Below are 21611 nucleotides of genomic sequence, written 5' to 3'. Positions count from 1 at the left end.
ATGATGAGAACACAGAAAAACCCGAACCATTGGCCACTGTTACGACACTAATCTATTTCCTATTCCGTCAGCGTTGTATCACGGCTTTCAGCTTCCTCAGTAGCAGGAGTGTGGTGCAAAAACGGAAAGCTTTCTGTGGACGTCACACTACATACAAGGTGACACTTACTGAACTACATGAAATAAAACCGACAAACTTCCAAACGTTTGGAGTTAGTACTTTTAAAGTGCGCGGTTGGCCGCAGGATCTGATGTCAATTTGTATGCGCCTTTTTGTTTGGTTTAGCGACGAAGGCAACTTTCATTTCAATGGATTCGTCAATAAGTAAAATTGTTCATTTGGGGGACTGAGAGTCCACACTTCGCGATCAAGAAGTCTCTTCACGCTCAATGGGTGACAGTGTAGTGTGCAGTGTCCAGTCACGGAATAATCGGTGCGATATTCCTTGATGGCACGATGACTACAGAGCGTTACTTGAAGGTTTTGGGAGATGATTTTGTGGTGTCACCGCCAGACACCACACTTGCTAGGTGGTAGTCTTTAAATCGGCCGCGGTCCGTTAGTATACGTCGCACCCGCGTGTCGCCACTATGAGTGATTGCAGACCGAGCGCAGGTCTAGAGACACTTCCTAGCACTCGCCCCAGTTGTACAGCCGACTTTGCTAGCGATGGTTCACCGACTTCTAAGCTCTCATTTGCCGAGACGATAGTTAGCGTAGCCTTCAGCTACGTTTTTTGCTACGACCTAGCAAGGCGCCAGTATCCGTACTATTGATATTGTGAATCATGTACCATAAAGAGCGACGTTGTCCATTAATGGATTAAAGTTAATTATTCCACCAGCTACGTCCGTTTTTCTCAATTCTAATTCCCTTGTCATGTTCCAGACCTCACGCCAGCCTGCGTGAGCGAAAACGCATGCATTTCGGCCTCCTTTAGTTATACGGGTTGGTTCTCCTGCCAACCACAACAGATTTCATCTCTATTGTCCAACGTGACCCAGATTTTGACAAGATATGGTTCATGCAAGACGGAATTCTAAGCCGTCGAAGCAGGAGAGTGATGTTCTGCAGGAGCACTCTGGGGACCTCATTCTGGCTCTGTCACTGACGTGGGCCTTGAATGGCCGCCATATTCTCCGGATATGAACACATACGATTCCGTTTTTGGGGCCATACTAAAGACAAGGTGTACAGCAAAAACACCAAAACCATTGCTGAGCTGAAAACAGCCATTCAGGAAGTCATCGACAACATCGATATTTCGACACTTCATCGCGTCATGCAGAATTTCGTTATTCGTCTGCACCACATCATCGCCAATGATTTCAGGCATATCTAACATGTCATAACCTAATTCCGAATATCTGTATTAACTTTTACATGTTCAATAAAGTGTGTGGACGCCGTAGTTTGTAAGTAATTTATGTTCATTTTTTCACATAGTTCAATAACTGCCACCCTGTATATACTAGTGTAGCTCCATAAATGATTTTTAACAGTGTTTACTGAAGGCTCGTGCCCACGTCATAAACATGTAGACATGAAGAATAAAGAATATTGAATTTTATTGAATAATCTTTAAGACTTTGCACAGATGATATTGGGAGACATTACTTTTCAGCATGACCTCGTAATACGAGATGGTTTAATCTCCTGTTGAATTCTGAATGATTTTCGATTAGACGCAGATTACGGTATATTTTCTTTCACTGTTACCAGGCTGAAACAAAGTAGACGAAGAGTGGTTTACTCTAAAGATGTAGCCAAAAGACTGGACATTTCCATATGATGTTTGGTATCTGCTATGTAAGGAGCGATGTTCAGGATACTAGGAATTAAGAAAGAGAGCCGAGTGTGTGAATATCATGTCGCCTATTTCCATAGTTTGCAACCTAACGTAGTATAGAAAGAACTGACGTGAATAAACAACCGAATTTTACACACATACGTTACACAAGCACTCATAGGAGTCCTGGGAACTTTTCATTAGTAGTACCGTGTTCAGGTACCTTACGTTAGAATAGATTAGCCAAGACTAAAGTCTTGATTAACAATTATTTAATTTTAGATGGAACTATTTTTCCCTACCTAAGAGAGAGAGAAAGTCCCTGAATGTTGCAGTAGTTTGTTCTCAGTTTAGACGACCGTAGACGTTTCCTCCGAAATCTTTTCGATAAGTGAGTTGAATACGATTAAGGATATTGGACGAACTGTTTCTCGAAGACGTATGCTGAACACCTGATCAGCTTTCGTTCATCTACATCTACATTTATACTCCGCATGGCACCCAACGGTGTGTGGCGGAAGGCACTTTGCATGCCACTGTCGTTACCTCCCTTTCCTGTTCCAGTCGCGTATGGTTCGCAGGAAGAACGACTGCCGGAAAGCCTCCGTGCGTGCGCGAATCTGTCTAATTTTACATTCGTGATCTCCTCGGGAGGTATAAGTAGGGGGAAGCAATGTATTCGATACCTCATCATGAAACACACCCTCTCGAAACCTCGACAGCAAGCTATACCGCGATGCAGAGCGCCTTCCTTGCAAAGTCTCCCACTAACGTTAGCTAAACATCTCCGTAAAGCTATCAGGCCTACCAAATAACCCTGTGACGAAACGCGTCGCTCTTCTTTGTATCTTCCCTGTCTCCTCTGTCTAACCGACTTGGTACGGATCCTACACTGATGAGCAATACTCAAGTATAGGTGGAACGAGTGTTTTGTAAGCCAACTCCTTTGTTGATGGAGCACATTTTCTAAGGACTCTCCCAATGAATCTCAACCTGGCACCCGCCTTACCGACAATTAATTTCATATTATCATTCCACTTCTAATCGTTCCGTGCGAATACTCCCAGATATTTTACAGAAGTAACTGCTACCAGTGTTTGTTCCGCTATCGTATAATCATACAATAAAAGATACAAGGGTGATCTATGACTTCTTACGGTTTGATATAAGACCCATGTATTTTGCTAATTGTGATACTGAATGAATTTATTCATTGATAGCTGGATGTCGTCAAAAAATGGTTCAAATGTCTCTGAGCACTTAACTTCTGAGGTCATCGGTCACCTAGAACTTAGAACTACTTAAACCTAACTAACCTAAGGACATCACACACATCCATAACCGAGACAGGATTGCAACGTGCGACTGTAGCAGTCGCGCGGTTCCAGGCTGAAGCGCCTAGAACCGCTCGGCCAAACTGGCCGGCTGGATGTGGTCAGCACACGAGTGGTATTTACAAGAATGTATTATGGGTGAAATTTCATTGATAGACAACGACAGAGACAGTGTAACAAGGAACCCAAAGATCGTTTGTTTCCCAGATAACTTTCCCGACACACCGACAAGACGTTGATAGTGCTTGACATTTGTTTCTATGAACCACAGAGTAGCAGTGATTGAGGAAAACAGCTGTTTTTTTTCGTAGGTGACATACAAAGTAACGAACGTAAACATCGTGACCAAGTGCTTAACAGCGTGTTGCCCAGCATAGGAACGAAGTACATATCGATTCGGCATTTCATGGGTTCGACAAATCCTTAGTACGTTCCCCATGATGTTTGGTACGATATGTCTAAGCGCAGATCGGCGAGTCCAGTAGATTACGGGTCATTGGTTTGTGCACGCGGAGCTGCCACCATGTGTCGTTCGTGATGTGTTCAATCTGGTCAAAACGGGAGTATTTGGGTGATCAAAACGTATGTGCTCACTATCGTCTCCTATAATCTCTGTCGCACGATTCTGGCCTTCTGAGAACGATAGCTATCCTGCTGGAGACTGCAGTCGCCATTGGATAAGATATTAAACATGAAGATCTGAACGTGGTCCGTAGTGCTGTCCACGTAGTCTGCAGTTGTCACGGGCCTTCGATCACTACCACAGGACCTCTGGAATCGCAGGTGAGTATCCGCCACAGCATAATACTGCCGCCACCGGCCTTCATCCGTGATGCGGTGGATATCTCGAGCAACTGTTTGCCTGAATGGCAGCTTATACGGGCACGGCCATCGACCTGACGTAACAAGAAACGTGAATCACGCTTCCCTTGATCCACGGTCCTGGTAATTCTGTACCCATTGAAATCGTTATTGACAATGTGGTCTCTTCAGTATCAGAACTTAAGGCGTTGTCTACTGCGGAGCCTCATGTTCAGCAACATGCACTTAACATTGCGCTCTGAAACAGTTGTGCCGGCAACAGCTCTGTACCCAGTCGTAATATCCGCAACAGATCTCCATCTATTCTGATTTACAGAACGGGAAACTTATAATTTTTGTGATGGGTGTGGACGTCCAGTACCTTGACATTAACCTTCAAGCACTTTCCATAACTGCTGACGACAGTATCATGCGTAAAGTGAACCAGTTTCATAATTTTCAAGGTAATCGTTCCCTGGAGCCAGGTCTCAATTAGTCCTTTGTCTATATTCTCCAAACCACTGAAGTGCATGGCAAAGGATACTTTTTCCCGTTCCATTCACCTATGGTGTACGGGAAGAATGGTTCTTTGAATGCCTCCTTCCGTGCTGTAATTAACCATATCTTGTCCTCACGATCTCCTCGACAGCGATACATAGACGGTTGGGGTTGATCATTGAAGTCAATTCTCGAAACTTTGCAAGTAGACTTTCTGGGGATAGTTTACGCTGTGCCATCATTGCCGCTACCGCTCGATAGAATCGTTGAGACAGACTTTATGGAGCCAGGCGACTTTGGCCGGTAATGTGTGTCGTGCGAGAAAAGAGCAATGTTTTCTTGGCTGTCAGACGGCCTCTGCGACGCTCTGGACCAGTGATGAACACCGGGGGTGAGCCTGTGGTGGGTGAATAAATTACAAAATCCATCATCCCTTCTCGAGAAATTGGTATATCCTTGTTTATAACATTCCGGATCTTCGAAACCGTACTGATGGATAAGGTCTGAAGACGATCATAAAATGATTCAAACAGGTCAGCTTGTAATAAACGTGCCTTTACGTTCAGACTGTTCTATAATTAATTTCAAATAATCTCTTTTGATCGATACTATCTCCAGCAATTTGTTTTTAAATAATGAATCTCTAAGTGCTTCCACCGAAAGAGAATGGTCTTGTTTTTTTATTTTGTACGTTTCACTGTCTCCGTCTCTTGAAGAGAGGGAAAGGTTTTCGTGTCTGGTTGAATTGAAGAGTGTAGCTGAATCTATATTTACAGCAGTTCATAGTGTAGTAAAGGACCGAAAACATTCTTATAACAAATTAGTAACATGCTGTTTTGATGGATCTGCTAATGTCAATAGTTCTGTCACTGGTGTCCGTGCTTTGTTATCAGAGAAAAGGGAGCACCAATTGCCATACATACATTGCAGACCACATGTTTTGTCACTTACTGCCATTATCTGTAGAAATAAAGAAGAAAGATCCCCTTAGAACAGTTATACATGACTGTGCTTAAACTGACACACAATATTTTTAGCGCAACGCAGTCTGACTTGCAAAAATCCCTACAAAAGAATGGCCCTTACTAACATTAATCTATACGTTTCACAAATCACTTAACTCACAAAAATCTTTGTTACTTGAACGACTGCAATACAGCGAGCGCCACTACTGCCAGCTAAATAAAAGATTCAAACTACTGAAGGCACGAACTACTGATAGGCATAGTTAGCAAATGAAAGATTTTGACAGCAAACATACAACGTATTTACCTTAATAGTGTTCAAATGTCATGAAATATATGGCAGTTCATGACATCCACTCTTACAAATTTACAGCCTCTGTCCAGATCATCCGCTCTCAAAAATCCGCCATCTCACTTACCCACATCCACCCCTGCTGGCAGCTCACCTCCAACTCCACAACGCTACGTGCTGTTAACAGCCAACTGCCCAACACTACAATTGCCAACAACAATGTAAACCAGCCACAGATTGCACGCAGCACAGCCAGTGATTTTCATACAGAGCGCTACGTGGCGTTACCAATAAAAAAAACAATACAGGCTATTTACATAGACCCCATGTTCATCACAAAAAATTTTAGAAATTATTTTGGCACTGGCCAGTATAGATTTGAAAAACATTTTCATAATTACAATAACAAAGATATCAAATGCTCACACTTATTGATACAATGTTGGTCAAAAACTATAAGATTTTCTCACAGTCCCATAAAGACAGTCCTCATCATTCATCACAGTACAATTGCAGTGTTTTTTCTCAAAGTCTGAGCAGTAAAAGAGAACGCACATGGAAGTGGTGGATTTCCATGCAGTCTTGAAGTAGTGTAGTCCTTCCAACGGAAACACAGTGCTGACTCTTGACATGCAGACAGGTAATGGGCCACAACAGAGCAAACTCACAGCAGAGTCAGTCGAAGTTTTGAAGAATATTGATAGGTAGGTCATCACAGAGTAGACCACTGTAGTTGTGGTAGAGATTATGTTATTGGTGGGCCACCAGAGGTGCAGACCCGCTGCAGTCCTTGTAGAAAATAATGGTACTGGTGAGTCATCAAAGGTGTAGACCCACTGCAATCCTTGTAGAAATAATGGTACTGGTGAGTCATGAAAGGTGTAGACCCACTGTAGTCCTTGTAGAAATAATGGTATTGGTTGGTCATCAAAGATGCAGACCCACTTTAGTCCTTGTAGATATGGCCAGCAGACATGTGTTGTGACTGTGGGGGAGCACAGTCATCATAGAAGAGTCTTGCAGAAATATAGCAAGTCCATAAACCACCACTTGTGCACAACAAAGTTTTTGGAATTATCCTTAGAAGTCTTGCAGACAATATAACAAGTCCATAAACCACCACTTGTGCACAGACAAAGTTTTTGGAATTCTCTTTAGAAGTCTTGCAGACAATATAACAAGTCCATAAACCGCCACTTGTGCACTCACAAAGTTTTTGGAATTGTTCTTATACCCAGCAATGCAGGTAACTAGTCCCTTGCTGAATTATTAACACACGTGCAAACACTAATAGTCCCAACTTCTCAAATACTGTGCATATATTGTGACCAACAGAAACGTGTGCAGTGAAATGATACTTAATTTGATGAACTGGTGTCTATACAATTATAAATTTACAACTTACAAATACAATTACAAAAGTACAAAATACATCATTAAAGAACATAATAATACAGATAACATTTGTAGTAGTACAAGCTTTACAAAAGAATAGAAATAAACAGATACAACAGTGTTACAGGAATTATAACATAAGTACATACATAAAAGATCAGAATAACTTTTGAAACATCAGCTTCACACATGAGCATTAAAACAAAACAGTATAAATGTCTAATCATCTTTACAAAGTAAACAACATATTATTAATGCAAATTATATTTGAGGATAATAGTATTCCTCATCGTATTGATTGTCACTGAGTATTAGAAAAATTGTACAACATAAGTCATATCATATACATATAAAGACAGGAAGAACAGAAATACACAAGATTACACAAACACATAGTGTAATAACATAAAAGGAAAGGACCTGGTTTGTTTTACTGCAGTATTTTGCAAACAAAACTTCCTTTAATTCTTGGAGATCTTCCTTCATTCAACATTATTCCCAAATCTCCTATGTATACCTGCTTTCTGTATTCTATTCATATTTCTTTCAAAATAATTATTTCTCAATGTACAATACTCATTTTGGCCCAGATCTTTTTCATGTAACTTCTCCATGCATTCTCTCCCTATTCTCCATAGTTAGTTTCTTATATAGTCTACCCCTCTTGAGCTACTGAGCTCATATGTATACACCAAGGGACGAGGCAATGCAGCAGCACGTAACAAATTAACACAAACAGCAATGACTAAAAAATGGAAATTGGCAAAGCAAGCAGCAGTAAATATAAATTAGCAGAGCAAATGCAATATTACAATTAATATAAGGCAATGTGCAGCAAACAATAAAGATAAAACATTAGTAAAACTGGCTTAACAGCGTAATACAAAGTCAAATTTTGTAGCACTAAGCCTAGCAAGCAGCAGCAGCAAATGCAATGACATACCTACACGTGATAAAGCTCAAGCAGAAAAATATTACAGTAAAATGGCCATGTTTAATACCTATGACACATCTTAACACTAGAGTGATGCATCACCTTGATTTATCTACAAAACAAGTTACCCAGTCATTGAAAAACATTATGAATGCAATTCCTGTGAAGGGAAATGTCTGTTTCTGCTCCCTCGTCTTTTTTTGGAAGTAGATCATAAAATGGTTCTTTACTGGATCTGTAGGCATAAAATATTTATATTAGTACATCTATAAAATTTTATTCTAACCAATGTTGCAGTGGAACTAGGTACTAGATATTAAACAAAATGAGCAATCTCTCAACTACAGAATGTTTCTCATCATTTCATTAGGTATTTTAGTAAGTATCATAACTTAAGAGCTCCACAGTGTAACCATATGTTTTCAAGTTTGAATGTGTCGTATTTGCGACGCTTTCTACAAAGAAATGTCAATAGCGAGGATAATGGCCTCCTTTTTTCTCCACCTGTGCCTCTGAAAGGCACACACTAATAGCTTTTTTCCAGGCGACTGTCGCGCAGCTGGGTGCCCATGACGCATTACATGAAGGTGGTCGCTTAATTTTCTATCCGAAATATTTACGACACCAGTTTGGACTATAGTGACAGTCTCATATAAAATTTCACAGGTCTACAATTTGCGTTACAAATGTGTAGAAACAAAATCCTTTAAATATAATAGTATCCAAAAAAAATTTCGGCGGCGTTGTGATACATTGACGCATTTACACACATTTCATAACTCTTTAAAGTACGATTCTTGGTTTCCATCATCCTTTTTCACAAGTCAGAGTCCCTAACCACTACTCCTTATTCCTTATCTTATTGCACATATAAATATTCATCAACATGTCTTCAATATTTCATCATAATAAATATATAGCATAATCAGATTCCTTATATAGCATCACCTCATTGATCACAATCATATCTCAACAGCATAATACACATCGTCATCGTAATAATAACATCATAACAGATCAATCACATCTCAAAATCGTCATAGCTTTCTGAATATTATAAAACCTAAAAAAAATTCTCTGCTCATTTCAAAAGTGTCATCTACCTCAAACGTAGTTTAAAAATCATGATCCCATAACAAATACGCCATTGAAAGCTCTCATACTATCACAATGGTTCGGAAAAAATATGAACCGTTCACAAAGTACAGATAAATACAACTTCATAAGTGTGAAGTTATCCAACGATGTAATAACGTAAACATCCGTATAATAAATGTTTGTCTCTCTCTGTTAAATAATCAGATAGCTGTGTAATTCTGTGTTAGAGAAACATGGTACCGATGTGTAAAGTTGTATAAGTAAATACCATATTAACTAGGGCTCCTTGTGCTTGCCAAACACATGATACACGAAGTAAGCATGTACCCCCCTGAGGATTAATGTAATTATACCCTTAGGTGTTACAGATTACAGTAATGGAATGAAATGTATCATCGAAAACTTTCTTTGTAATTCAAAAATCTTACAAATACATGTTTTAAGTACAAAATTAATCACTCAAATGCGTGTCCTGTAGCGCTAAATTGTGCGTCTTGTTGTAACATAATCTCTGTCATTACTTAAGGGTAAAAATGTGCTAAGTGTTGTAATTATCGTTGTCCGTAAGCAAAGTTCTGAGGAAGTCAATGTACTTACCTCGTAATAAACAAAAGCGAAATGCTATGCGAATAGATATCGTAGTTATTACGTACAGTACCATGATCAAGAAAGTGCTACACTGCAACGTATTTTTATGCTACAGAAAAGGCTGTCTTATTGTAGCTATACCACTAAGTTACTACTAAAACATGTTTTACTTTCCAGAAGAATTCGGAAAAACTGTGTAGCTATAAAACAGATACAGCGCAAAAACAACAATGTAAATTGTGTCACATATTAGCAGTGTCGTGATATAATCGTGTAGCTGTCAAATAAACTAACCACTGTGTCATCTGGTATCTCTCAGAAAGTACTTCAAATAAAGAATGTTTTTTTGAAGTAAACCAAAATGTTGCATGAAAATCTCGTTAGCAATACCTGTATGTTCTAAGTATGTGAGCCTTATAGTCGTTATGTAATCGTGCAACTAACAAGCAAGAATGTACACACACAATAACACTGTGTCGTCTGTTCACTATAACAATGCATTCGTAATTACTGTCTACATATGTTCCCTAGGTTCTAGACTGGATAGTTTATTTTAAAACAAAGTTGCATGTTAACAGTTTCTAAGTGTGACAAAGAGTACTAGTAATGTGAAGTCAAAAATATTATGGCAGAGACTAAGTTAAAAAGCAGATTATCTCTCAAGAAACGGTTTTACATGTGAAATGTAGTGCAATCCTTTATCCCTTATAGTGCACAGAGTTTCAAGTTCAAAATAATTATCATGTTGTATACGTTGGTAAGGAATGCTAAAATTTATCTCAAGGTTAGCGTCTATGTTATTTTTCTCTGAGCCATCTGGCGCACGTGGCTGCCTGCGGTGCAAGTCATTGTCTGGTATCTCTTTGTTGGCGCGCGTCTTTATTGGGATTAGGAGACCTAACTTCTACAAATGCACTTTACGGCGAGGGCCCTGCCCTGTTAGAATCTCGCCAGTTCCGATGAAATTCAGGTCTGTCGTTACTATTATATCGTCTGTCGTCATGTCGGTGGATTCCATAGTTTCTTTTTTGTCGGTCACTTGGTGGAGAAATTCTCCCTGAATCGTAACTTCGCGGTGGACCGTTGCATCTGAAGCTATTCTGTCTCCTTTGATAATAATTGTTTAGATTCCCATATTGTCTGTTTCTATGGTTCTCTCTCTCATATTGATTACTATGGATATGTGATCTTTCTCTGTAGCTGTAGTGGTTGTCATAAGGGTGGTGTCTGTTTTGTTCACGATTTGCGTTGTAAGAATAGCCTTGTCGTGTCCAGTTATTATTTCTTTCATCGCAGAATTGGGACGGATGTGACCTGTAATTGTTGTGTTCCTGTTTTCGCATTCCACGATTGTCAGTGTCAATTTCCAATTCTTGTAACAGTCCCTGAAAAGCTTCAATGTCGTCTTTGCAACGTCCTGCCAAAATAATAAGTCGTAAATGTTCAGGCAATTTGATTAAGAAAATGCGGATGAGTTCTGAAGGGCTGTAAGGGTTTGACAGGTACTGATTCTTGTGCAGCATGTCTTCAAAATATTTCACAAGACTGGAAAATTCAGATTGTTCGAAACGTTTCTTCATTATGATGCTATGTTTTACTTGGTCTTGTGTAGTTTGAGACCAATATGCTGAAAGGAAGTCATGATAAAATTCTCCTTCACCGTGACAATCGTGAATGACCGATCGCATTCTTTCAGCTGGTTCATTCTCTAAGTAGCAACACATAAATTCTAATCTGTGATCTAATGACCAGTTGGGAGGAAAACAATGAGAGAATTGATGAAGTCACGCTTGTCGATGAATGTCGTTGCCGGAATTCTTAAATGTTTTGATTTTACATGTAGTAATAAACAGCTTATAGTCAAAATCATCGTGTCGGCGAGTCGCATTTCGGTCATTGTTACGTCGTGTCGGCGGTTCCATCTCAAAATTCGGTGCACCTTGCCAATTTCTTTCACAATTTCCGAAATGCCCTGTGTTATTATTTTTCGGCTTTTCCGTATTTCTATGTCCCTCTTCCCCTGTTGGATCGCGAGTGTCCTCTGAAATATGTAATTTTTGTATTATTTGTGCCAACTGATCTTGTACTTCCCGGATTTGTCTTTTGTGTGGCTTATTAATTTGATTCTGATTTTGTTTGAATTTCTTAATTTGTCATACTCTTCTGTGTCAATGATGGCTACAGGTCTTGTGTCATTCAGATCGTCATCTACCTTTGTAGGTAAGTTAGTGAACTGACGCGAAAGTTTGTCTACTTTTTCCGATAGTGTACTTATTTCCTCAGTGTTTTTCTGAACCAAGTTTCAGAGTGTCCATTTATGTTCAAATCGTATCTACTGTGTCCTTTAAGTTTTCCTGAGTTTTTGCAAGTCGCGTAACCGAATCGGTAGATGCAACTGAGTCAATTTTAGCTTGCAAGGTCTCATGATTTTCATGAACAATAGTTTGCAGTTCTTTTATGGCTAATTTGTGATTCTGTAATGCATTTTCATGCCGCGAAAAAATAGGTTGAAAATGCTCACAAATTTGTGTTTTTACGTCATTACAGACTTTTTGACATTTCGATTCAGTGTTATGTAACTCAGTAGTTACATCTTCACGTGTTTGTTCAAGCAGTGTGTCTAACTTTTGAAGCTGCGTTTGTCTCTGATTTTGTTGCATTTGTTGCATTAATTGCAATAATAATGTATTAGTGTCTGGAGTCTGTTTCTCTATGATTTTTGGCAGTGCATTGTCACCGGCAACATTCACATTTTGACAAGCAGAAAATGTGTCTTGACTCATTTGAGAAAACGGTGAGGACCCAAAACCTGAGTCTACAGTATTTGCAATATTGTGTTCTGTCATGTCGGATTCCTGAGGCCAGCTGTAGCCGACCGATCGATCGATAATGCTTCCTTGTTCACTATTTGTTTCTCTGTCTACGCCATAATTTGCCACTCGCTCTATTTCCCTATGCACAATTCCCAAGCTACTACTTTGAATGTCTGTTAATTCATTACGCAGTGGTGCTGATAAGCTACGCTCGTCGTCACTATTATTTCTCAGTTTACTTTGGAGCCTAGTGTTACGTTTTTCATACGCCATAATTATCACCTATTTCACACGATAACACAGGAAAGCACAATCGGAAGAGCAAAATAAGAAAATACATGAACATAACACTGAAAATAGTATCTAGTTAGTCGCAAGCGCAGCTGTGAAATACTTGGTGCAAATCTACATGCATGACACAACTGTTTTACTGTACAACAATGAAGGACTGCAACTACAAAGGAAATTCTCTCTACAATTACGCGCTAGCAATAAACAAAAGCTACCCTAATTACACAAACTACAAGAAAAAATAGAAGATTCCAGTGAGGAATCCTCGGCTAAGGGTCGACATATGAAGCATCCCTTAGAACAATTATACATGACTGTGCTTAAACTGACACACAATATTTTTATTGCAACGCACTCTGACTTGCAAAAATCCCTACAAAAGAATGGCCCTTACTAACATTAATCTATAACTTTCACAAATCACTTACCTCACAAAAATCTTCGTTACTGGAACTACTGCAATACAGCGAGCGCCACTACTGCCAGCTAAATAAAAGATTCAAACTACTGAAGGCACGAACTACTGATAGGGATGGTTATCAAATGAAAGATTGTGATAGAGATGAAACAATGTATTTACCTTAATAGTGTTCGAAGGTCATAATATATATAGCAGTTCATGACATCCAGTCTTACAAAATTACTTCCTCCGTCCAGGTAATCTGCTCTCAAAAATCCAGTTACCCACATCCACCACTGCTGGCGACTCACCTCCAACTGCACAACGCTACGCGCTGTTCACATCCAACTGCCCAACACTACAATAGCCAACAACAATGCAAACCAGCCACAGATTGCACGCAGCACAGCCAGGGATTTTCATACATAGCGTTACGTGGCGTTACCAATAAAAAAAACTATACAGCCTACTTACAAACACCCTATAACATAAGGCACATTACTATTGTTAGGGACATCAATAAACTTTCGCATGTTTCTCCTAAACGAGTAACAGGCTGTATGAAATTCAGTGCTTTAGAACAATCTGTGGTAAAAGTACCCTAAGTCGTTAACGTACGCTGGTTGAGTATCTGTCACACACCCCACTACTATGCTACAAGTCCATCATCATATCATGTGAACAGTATACAAGGACTGTGCGGATTTAGCATGTATGAGAGGATGAATCTTGTTAGAAATGAAGAGTTACAATTTCATTGTAGGTTTAGTGATTTTCGACGATGTGCTAAATGCCGTCACAGTTAAAAGTAAAGTTTCACGAAAGTAGGAACTCATCATTTCGCAGGTTCCTGCCCTTTTTCTGGAACTCTGTAAAATCGACTGCCCTTGGGACTGCGAGAAACATAGTGAGGAAAATCAAACAACAGGCAGAACAGAAGTTAATAGTGTGCTATTCATGGAGGACAAAAAACATGAAACACGACAAACGTCAGCGGATTTGCGAGAAAAGCATGATTAATGAATTTGAGCAATAGTTGGATGACAAGGCTGTGAAACTGTTAGAAATAAGTGCATAATTTGAATGTTTTAAAATATTTCAACAACATATTGATCGTAATTGCAAAGAGATGTGCTCGATGATAGGACTTATAAACGTTGAATCTTCTATTGCAGATGTGCGTTTCTTTAAGTATGTTGAACGTAATAAATCAGAAGATTCGTGTTCTGATATTACTTCTTTCATCTTAGGAACCGACATCAGCTACGAGGCACTGAGGACCCTCACTGAAAGTGTGCTGCGCGTTCATGTTTCCACTTCGAGTGCAGAAAGGTATTTCACCACAATGAATACGGTGATGACAGAATTAAGTAGTGGGATATGAAACTTCCTGGCAGATTAAAACTGTGTGCCCGACCGAGACTAGAACTCGGGACCTTTGCCTTTCGCCGGCAAGTGCTCTACCAACTGAGCTACCGAAGCACGACTCACGCCCGGTACCCACAGCTTTACTTCTGCCAGTACCTCGTCTCCTACCTTCCAAACTTTACAGAAGCTCTCCTGCGAACCACGCAAAACTAGCACTCCTGAAAGAAAGGATATTGCGGGGACATGGCTTAGCCACAGCCTGGGGGATGTTTCCTGAATGAGATTTTCACTCTGCAGCGAAGTGTGCGCTTATATGAAACTTCCTGGCAGATTAAAACTGTGTGCCCGACCGAGACTCGAATTCGGCACCTTTGCCCTTCGCGGGCAAGTGCTCTACCAACTGAGCTACCGAATCACGACTGACGCCCGGTAACCACAGCTTTACTTCTGCCAGTAGCTCGTCTCCTACCTTCCAAACATTACAGAAGCTCTCCTGCGAAACATGCAGAACTAGCTCTCCTGAAAGAAAGGATATTGCGGGGACATGGCTTAGCCAGAGCCTGGGGGATTGTTTCCAGAATGAGATTTTCAATCTGCAGCGGAGTGTGCGCTGATATGAAACTTCCTGGTAGATTAAAACTGTGTGCCCGACCGAGACTAGAACTCGGGACCTTTGCCTTTCGTGGGCAAGTGCTCTACCAACTGACCTACCGAAGCACGACTCACGCCCGGTACCCACAGCTTTACTTCTGCCAGTACCTCGTCTCCTACCTTCCAAACTTTACAGAAGCTCTACTGCGAACCATGCAGAACTAGCACTCGTGAAAGAAAGGATACTGCGGGGACATGGTTTAGCCACAGCCTGGGGGATGTTTCCAGAATGAGATTTTCACTCTGCAGCGGAGTGTGCGCTGATATGAAACTTCCTGGCAGATTAAAACTGTGTGCCCAACCGAGACTCGATCTCGGGAACTTTGCCTTTCGCGGGCAAGTGCTCTACCAACTGAGCTACCGAAGCACGACTCACGCCCGGTACCCACAGCTTTACTTCTGCCAGTACCTCGTCTCCTACCATCCAAACTTTACAGAAGCTCTCCTGCGAACCATGCAGAACTAGCACTCCTCAAAGAAAGGATATTGCGGGGACATGGCTTAGCCAAAGCCTGGGGGATGTTTCCTGAATGAGATTTTCACTCTGCAGCGGAGTGTGCGCTGATATGAAACTTCCTGGCAGATTAAAACTGTGTGCCCGACCGAGACTCGAACTCGGTACCTTTGCCTTTCGCGGGCAAGTGCTCTACCAACTGAGCTACCGAAGCACGACTGACGCCCGGTAACCACAGCTTTACTTCTGCCAGTAGCTCGTCTCCTACCTTCCAAACATTACAGAAGCTCTCCTGCGAAACATGCAGAACTAGCTCTCCTGAAAGAAAGGATATTGCGGGGACATGGCTTAGCCACAGCCTGGGGGATGTTTCCTGAATGAGATTTTCACTCTGCAGCGGAGTGTGCGCTGATATGAAACTTCCTGGCAGATTAAAACTGTGTGCCCGATCGAGACTCGAACTCGGCACCTTTGCCCTTCGCGGGCAAGTGCTCTACCAACTGAGCTACCGAAGCACGACTGACGACCGGTAACCATAGCTTTACTTCTGCCAGTAGCTCGTCTCCTACCTTCCAAACATTACAGAAGCTCTCCTGCGAAACATGCAGAACTAGCACTCCTGAAAGAAAGGATATTGCGGGGACATGGCTTAGCCACAGCCTGGGGGATGTTTCCAGAATGAGATTTTCACTCTGCAGCGTAGTGTGCGCTGATATGAAACTTCCTGGCAGATTAAAACTGTGTGCCCGACCGAGACTCGAACTCGGCACCTTTGCCCTTCGCGGGCAAGTGCTCTACCAACTGAGCTACCGAATCACGACTGACGCCCGGTAACCACAGCTTTACTTCTGCCAGTAGCTCGTCTCCTACCTTCCAAACATTACAGAAGCTCTCCTGCGAAACATGCAGAACTAGCTCTCCTGAAAGAAAGGATATTGCGGGGACATGGCTTAGCCACAGCCTGGGGGATGTTTCCAGAATGAGATTTTCACTCTGCAGCGGAGTGTGCGCTGATATGAAACTTCCTGGCAGATTAAAACTGTGTGCCCAACCGAGACTCGATCTCGGTAACTATGCCTTTCGCTCGCAAGTGCTCTACCAACTGAGCTACCGAAGCACGACTCACGCCCGGTACCCACAGCTTTACTTCTGCCAGTAGATCGTCTCCTACCTTCCAAACTTTACAGAAGCTCTCCTGCGAACCATACAGAACTAGCACTCCTCAAAGAAAGGATATTGCGGGGACATGGCTTAGCCACAGCCTGGGGGATGTTTCCTGAATGAGATTTTCACTCTGCAGCGGAGTGTGCGCTGATATGAAACTTCCTGGCAGATTAAAACTGTGTGCCCGACCGAGACTCGAACTCGGCACCTTTGCCTTTCGCGGGCAAGTGCTCTACCAACTTTTTTTTTTTTTTTTTTTTTTTTGGGCCTCCCTTCTCCCCACATAGCCCATCCATTCGCTCTCCTTTTATGCCTTCTTCGGCGAGCTTCTATGCTATATCGACTGATTTTTTTTCAAATTTACTGTGACAGTTAGGGAAATGAAATGATGTTTGGCTTCTTCGCCATGTGGGGCTTCTCCTCCGTAGAACTGAAAATTGAAAAATTAAGGCTTCTTGGGAATTAGTAAATTGTCACTCTTGCTTCATACTGAAAAAATTAAACAAAAATAGAAAGATTGTAACTGAGGAACACGTGCAAGAAGCTTCCACTGCATTGTGTGCAACGAAACCACCTTCCGACATTACCGAGATTCTGGAAAATCATCATAGATGAAAGTAGTTGCTGGAGATATGGGGTTCATCCAGCAGTAAGTGTGAAGCTGCAGTGCCGTTTCGGGGTTCTGTCCGAGGCCTTCACGGCTACCGTAGCGGCCCTGGGGCACACGAAGTCCCCACCGTACTTCACCCTCAACAGCGATCCCCTACTTTGGCCTGTGACTACATTTTTCGTAGACGAGGGCTATTAAGATGTTTATCCAATCCCTTGTCTCTGAAACAGAATGTGTAACATGTTACCAAAAGTTTTTTTGTGGTCCCTGCGCGTACATATCTGATAATATTTTGCTCGTTCGTATAATTCGTATTCTAAAACACGGTCATTGCCGTGTTCAGATATAACGTAATGTACATAATTGCCAAACAACCACAACACAGCATTGGTTTTCTGGACAGGGAAGAAAACACCATCGGGGAAGAGTAATTTTTCAACATTGATCTCAGTACTAACAGTTCTGGTTATAAAGGCTACCCGCCGTTGGAGTCCCCTCCATATTTCGGCGTATCCGCCACAGAGAAAGCGGTGGATCAATGTGTCAACTGCGTCACATCGGGTGCACATAATCGTGTCACTAAGACCAATGGAGTGCAACTTTTCGTTAGTGGAAACTACGTTATTAACAACTCGGTACCAGGTTGCCTGAATGTCGGAAGACAGTTCACGATTACTAATATTTTTCCAAATTCTTTTCCAGTCTTTGTCGGGATATCTGCACTCCATTTTGTTGACATGTTCTTTCGTTGTTAAGAGTTCCATTAATTTCCTGCAATTCCTTGATTGTGGATTCGTGACAATACTGTCCATGTAGCTAATCTCTAAAAAGAACTGGCGAATATATTTCAATTTATAATTAATTCCGCCTATATTTATGGGTGGACGTAAATTTTCTGGCTGTAGGAGTCGATACAGCCTGGCTGTAATACTATGTGGATGTTTTTCTATAATTTGTAGGGTCCTCTTTACATATAACGCCGTAGTCTTCCGCCATATATCTGTTAAACCTAGGCCACCTTCAGCGGAAGGTAACGTAACTGTACCGACTGCTACTCTAAAAATATTCCCTGTCCATATAAATCGGCAAATGATACTCATTATACGTTTGGCAATGGGTTTCGAAACTGGCAATATTTGACCTATATATATAGCTTTTGATAAAATGGACCAATTAATTATTCTGATTCGTTGTTTAATGTTCAGATGTCTGGTCTGATTGAGTATTGTGGCTCCTCTGATTGTATCCAGTACTTTCTTCCAATTGTAGGTCATGGTCTGAAGCGGACATCGGTAAAAGGTGACACCCAAAGCGGTGTGACGATCGACGGAGCGTGCCCATTCCAAACGGACATCCTGAAGACCTTTAAGATTTAAAAACGAACTCTTCACCTCGTTAACCCTAGCGCCTGTAGCTTCACAAAAGATCTGAATATTCGTAGTTAATTTCTCTAAATCTTCGTTACTACGAATAACCACTCCAACGTCATCAGCATATGCATTGGTGACGTTGTTAACGCCAGATATCGTGATGCCCTCAAGATCGACATCGAGTCTCCTTAGTAAAGGCTCCAGTGCAACAACATACAGGAGCATTGACAAAGGACTTCCCTGCGGGACGCCGTTGCGAATTTCAATGGGTGGAGTGAAATGCCCATTTACAGACACTTGTGTTTGGATGCCTTCAACAATGTTAATTAAAGCTTTCACGAAATGTTGACTAAAACCCACATAGGTCAACGTTCTGAACAAAAATAAGTGGTTGACCCTGTCAAAAGCCTTTGAGAAGTCGATAAAGGCAAGGCCTCCTGGTGAGGATGACGTTGCAAAAATTGCAGAGACATCCCTATATTCACAAACAGTTTTAAAAATATTCCGCCCCGAGAGACAGGTTTGGTGGTCACCTATGATCTTCTCCATTAGAGGTCTCAATCTTTCCTTCAGTACACGTGCAATTATTTTATAATCCGAGTTCATCAAACATATTGGTCTCAATTGATTGAGATCTTTAACTGTCGCGTTCCTTCCCTTTGGTATTAGCACAGTTACGCTTTCTTTGAACTCGCGTGGAACAGTAACACCTTGCAACACTTCATTTATCACTTCTGTGAATTGATTACCGATGAGAGGCCAAAATTTACAATAAAACTCTACAGGCAAGCCATCAGGCCCTGGGGACTTACGGGTAGGCGAATATTTAAGTATATCAAACACCTCCTCACATGTGATCGCAGTGGTAAGGGACACATTGTCCTCGTCATTGATAACGTTGTCGATACCTGTAGTTCGTAGCAAATCGTTCGCACAGTCTGGATTATACCGGGTATCAGTATATAACGTACGATAAAATCCATAAACTGCATTTAAAATGTCAGAGTGTTCCGTCAGCACCCGGTTATCGCCCACTCTAAGACAAGCAATAAACGCTCGTCTTCTATTTCTTTCATGTTCGAGTAAGTGGTACAGCGATGCGTTTTCGTCCTCCACCGTTGTCGGGACACGAGATTTAATTTTTAAACCCTCCAGCTGTTGTCGCTTGAGACTTATGAGGTGAGCCTTGATCTTCTTTATTTCAATGAAAACCTCATCAGTCATCTGCTGAGCTGATAGTTCCCTTAAGCATGTATAGTAAAATTCAACGGTATTGCGAGACCACATCGCTCGCTCCCTCCCGTAAGCTATTAGGAATGATCTCAATTTCTTTTTAGCACATGAGGTCCACCACGCAAGGCGAGATCTGTATTTATGGCGCATACGTAGAGCAGCCTGCCATACCTCCGCTACTGTTCTTGATAGGGCACCCTCGAACAACATATGGGTATTCAGCTTCCATAAGGGGCGACCCCAATACGTTCCTTGCTTCTGAAACCGAATGCTGCATTTCACTGCGAGATGGTCCGAAAAGGTAGTGGGAATTACTTCGATACTACTGATTTTATTTTCCAGGTTTGCTGTGACGTATATTCTGTCTATTCTGCTTTGCGAGCGACTACTGATGTACGTAAATTTGACTAACGTGGGGTATTTGCTTTCCCACACGTCTGTCCACTTCATGTTTGTCACCAAAGCCGCCAGTTCCCTGGAGAAGTTAAAATTTGGTCGCTGATCCTTTTTGTGAAGTACACAATTAAAGTCACCACCGATTAAAGCTTCCGCCGGATTCCCCTTAAGTAAATAGACCATATCGTTCTTAAAAAAATTAGCCCTATCATCTCTAGCGTTGTTACCAGAGGGGACATATACATTTAAAACAGTAGTAGTAAAAATTTTACAACTGATGCCCCTCCCATTTTCTAACAGACAGATATCCTTCACATCAATACCATCTTTGACAAGGATCGCAGTCCCACATGTGGCTTCCGGTGCAATATTTAAAATCTCTTGAAAACCTGGGACATAAAAGTTGTGGACATTAAATTCCTGTAGGAGGGCTATATCAGTATCCGACTGGTAAAGGAAATCTTTTAAAGAAGCGACTTTCGTTTCACTGCGAATCCGATTTATATTGATCGTGGTCACATTATATGTCAGTTCCGTTGGCATAGGTGCAGGTAAAAGAAATTGGCTAATGAAGTATACCCCATGCAGAGTCACGTCTGTACCATTCCATTCTGTCTGTCAGAAAGAAAAATAGACATTAAAAAAAAAAAAATTAAATGCCACTAGCATGTGTCAGGTCCATCTCCATTCCGTGGTCGGTGCGATCTTCTTGGGCATCGGCCCAATCAAGTCCTTTTCCTGAGACAGTTCGGTCTAAATCCATAGTAGTGCCGGTCTGCAAACCTGCGACGCCAAGCGGTGCGCGAGGTTGTTGTTGAAGATCATCTGCATCGGCACGACTCATGTCCGCTTCAGTACACTCGTTAACTCGTGCTACTGGGCATTGTTCTCGTAGTCGTTCATTATCCCTTAAATGTTTTAAATTTTCCCGCAATGCAGGAGCTAAACTCTCTGCTGCTTTGTGTGCCAATCTCCTCTTCTTGCCTTTCTTCGAAGATCTCTTCGGCGATCTAGCAGGAGATGAAGTTTGCGACCTGTCAGGAGAAGTACCGGATGATACGTCTGACGTCGCCTGTTCCTTTTTTCGGACAAAAGTCCGCGTATCGCATTCCACAACGGCAGAAGGAGGCGCATCTTTTTCCATGGCTCCCACTGGTAGCAACCCA

This window comes from Schistocerca gregaria, chromosome 5 (genome assembly GCF_023897955.1).
Source record: "Schistocerca gregaria isolate iqSchGreg1 chromosome 5, iqSchGreg1.2, whole genome shotgun sequence".
Taxonomy (NCBI): domain Eukaryota; kingdom Metazoa; phylum Arthropoda; class Insecta; order Orthoptera; family Acrididae; genus Schistocerca; species Schistocerca gregaria.
The sequence above is the reverse complement of the archived record's forward strand: the minus strand, read 5'-3'. Positions refer to the sequence as shown.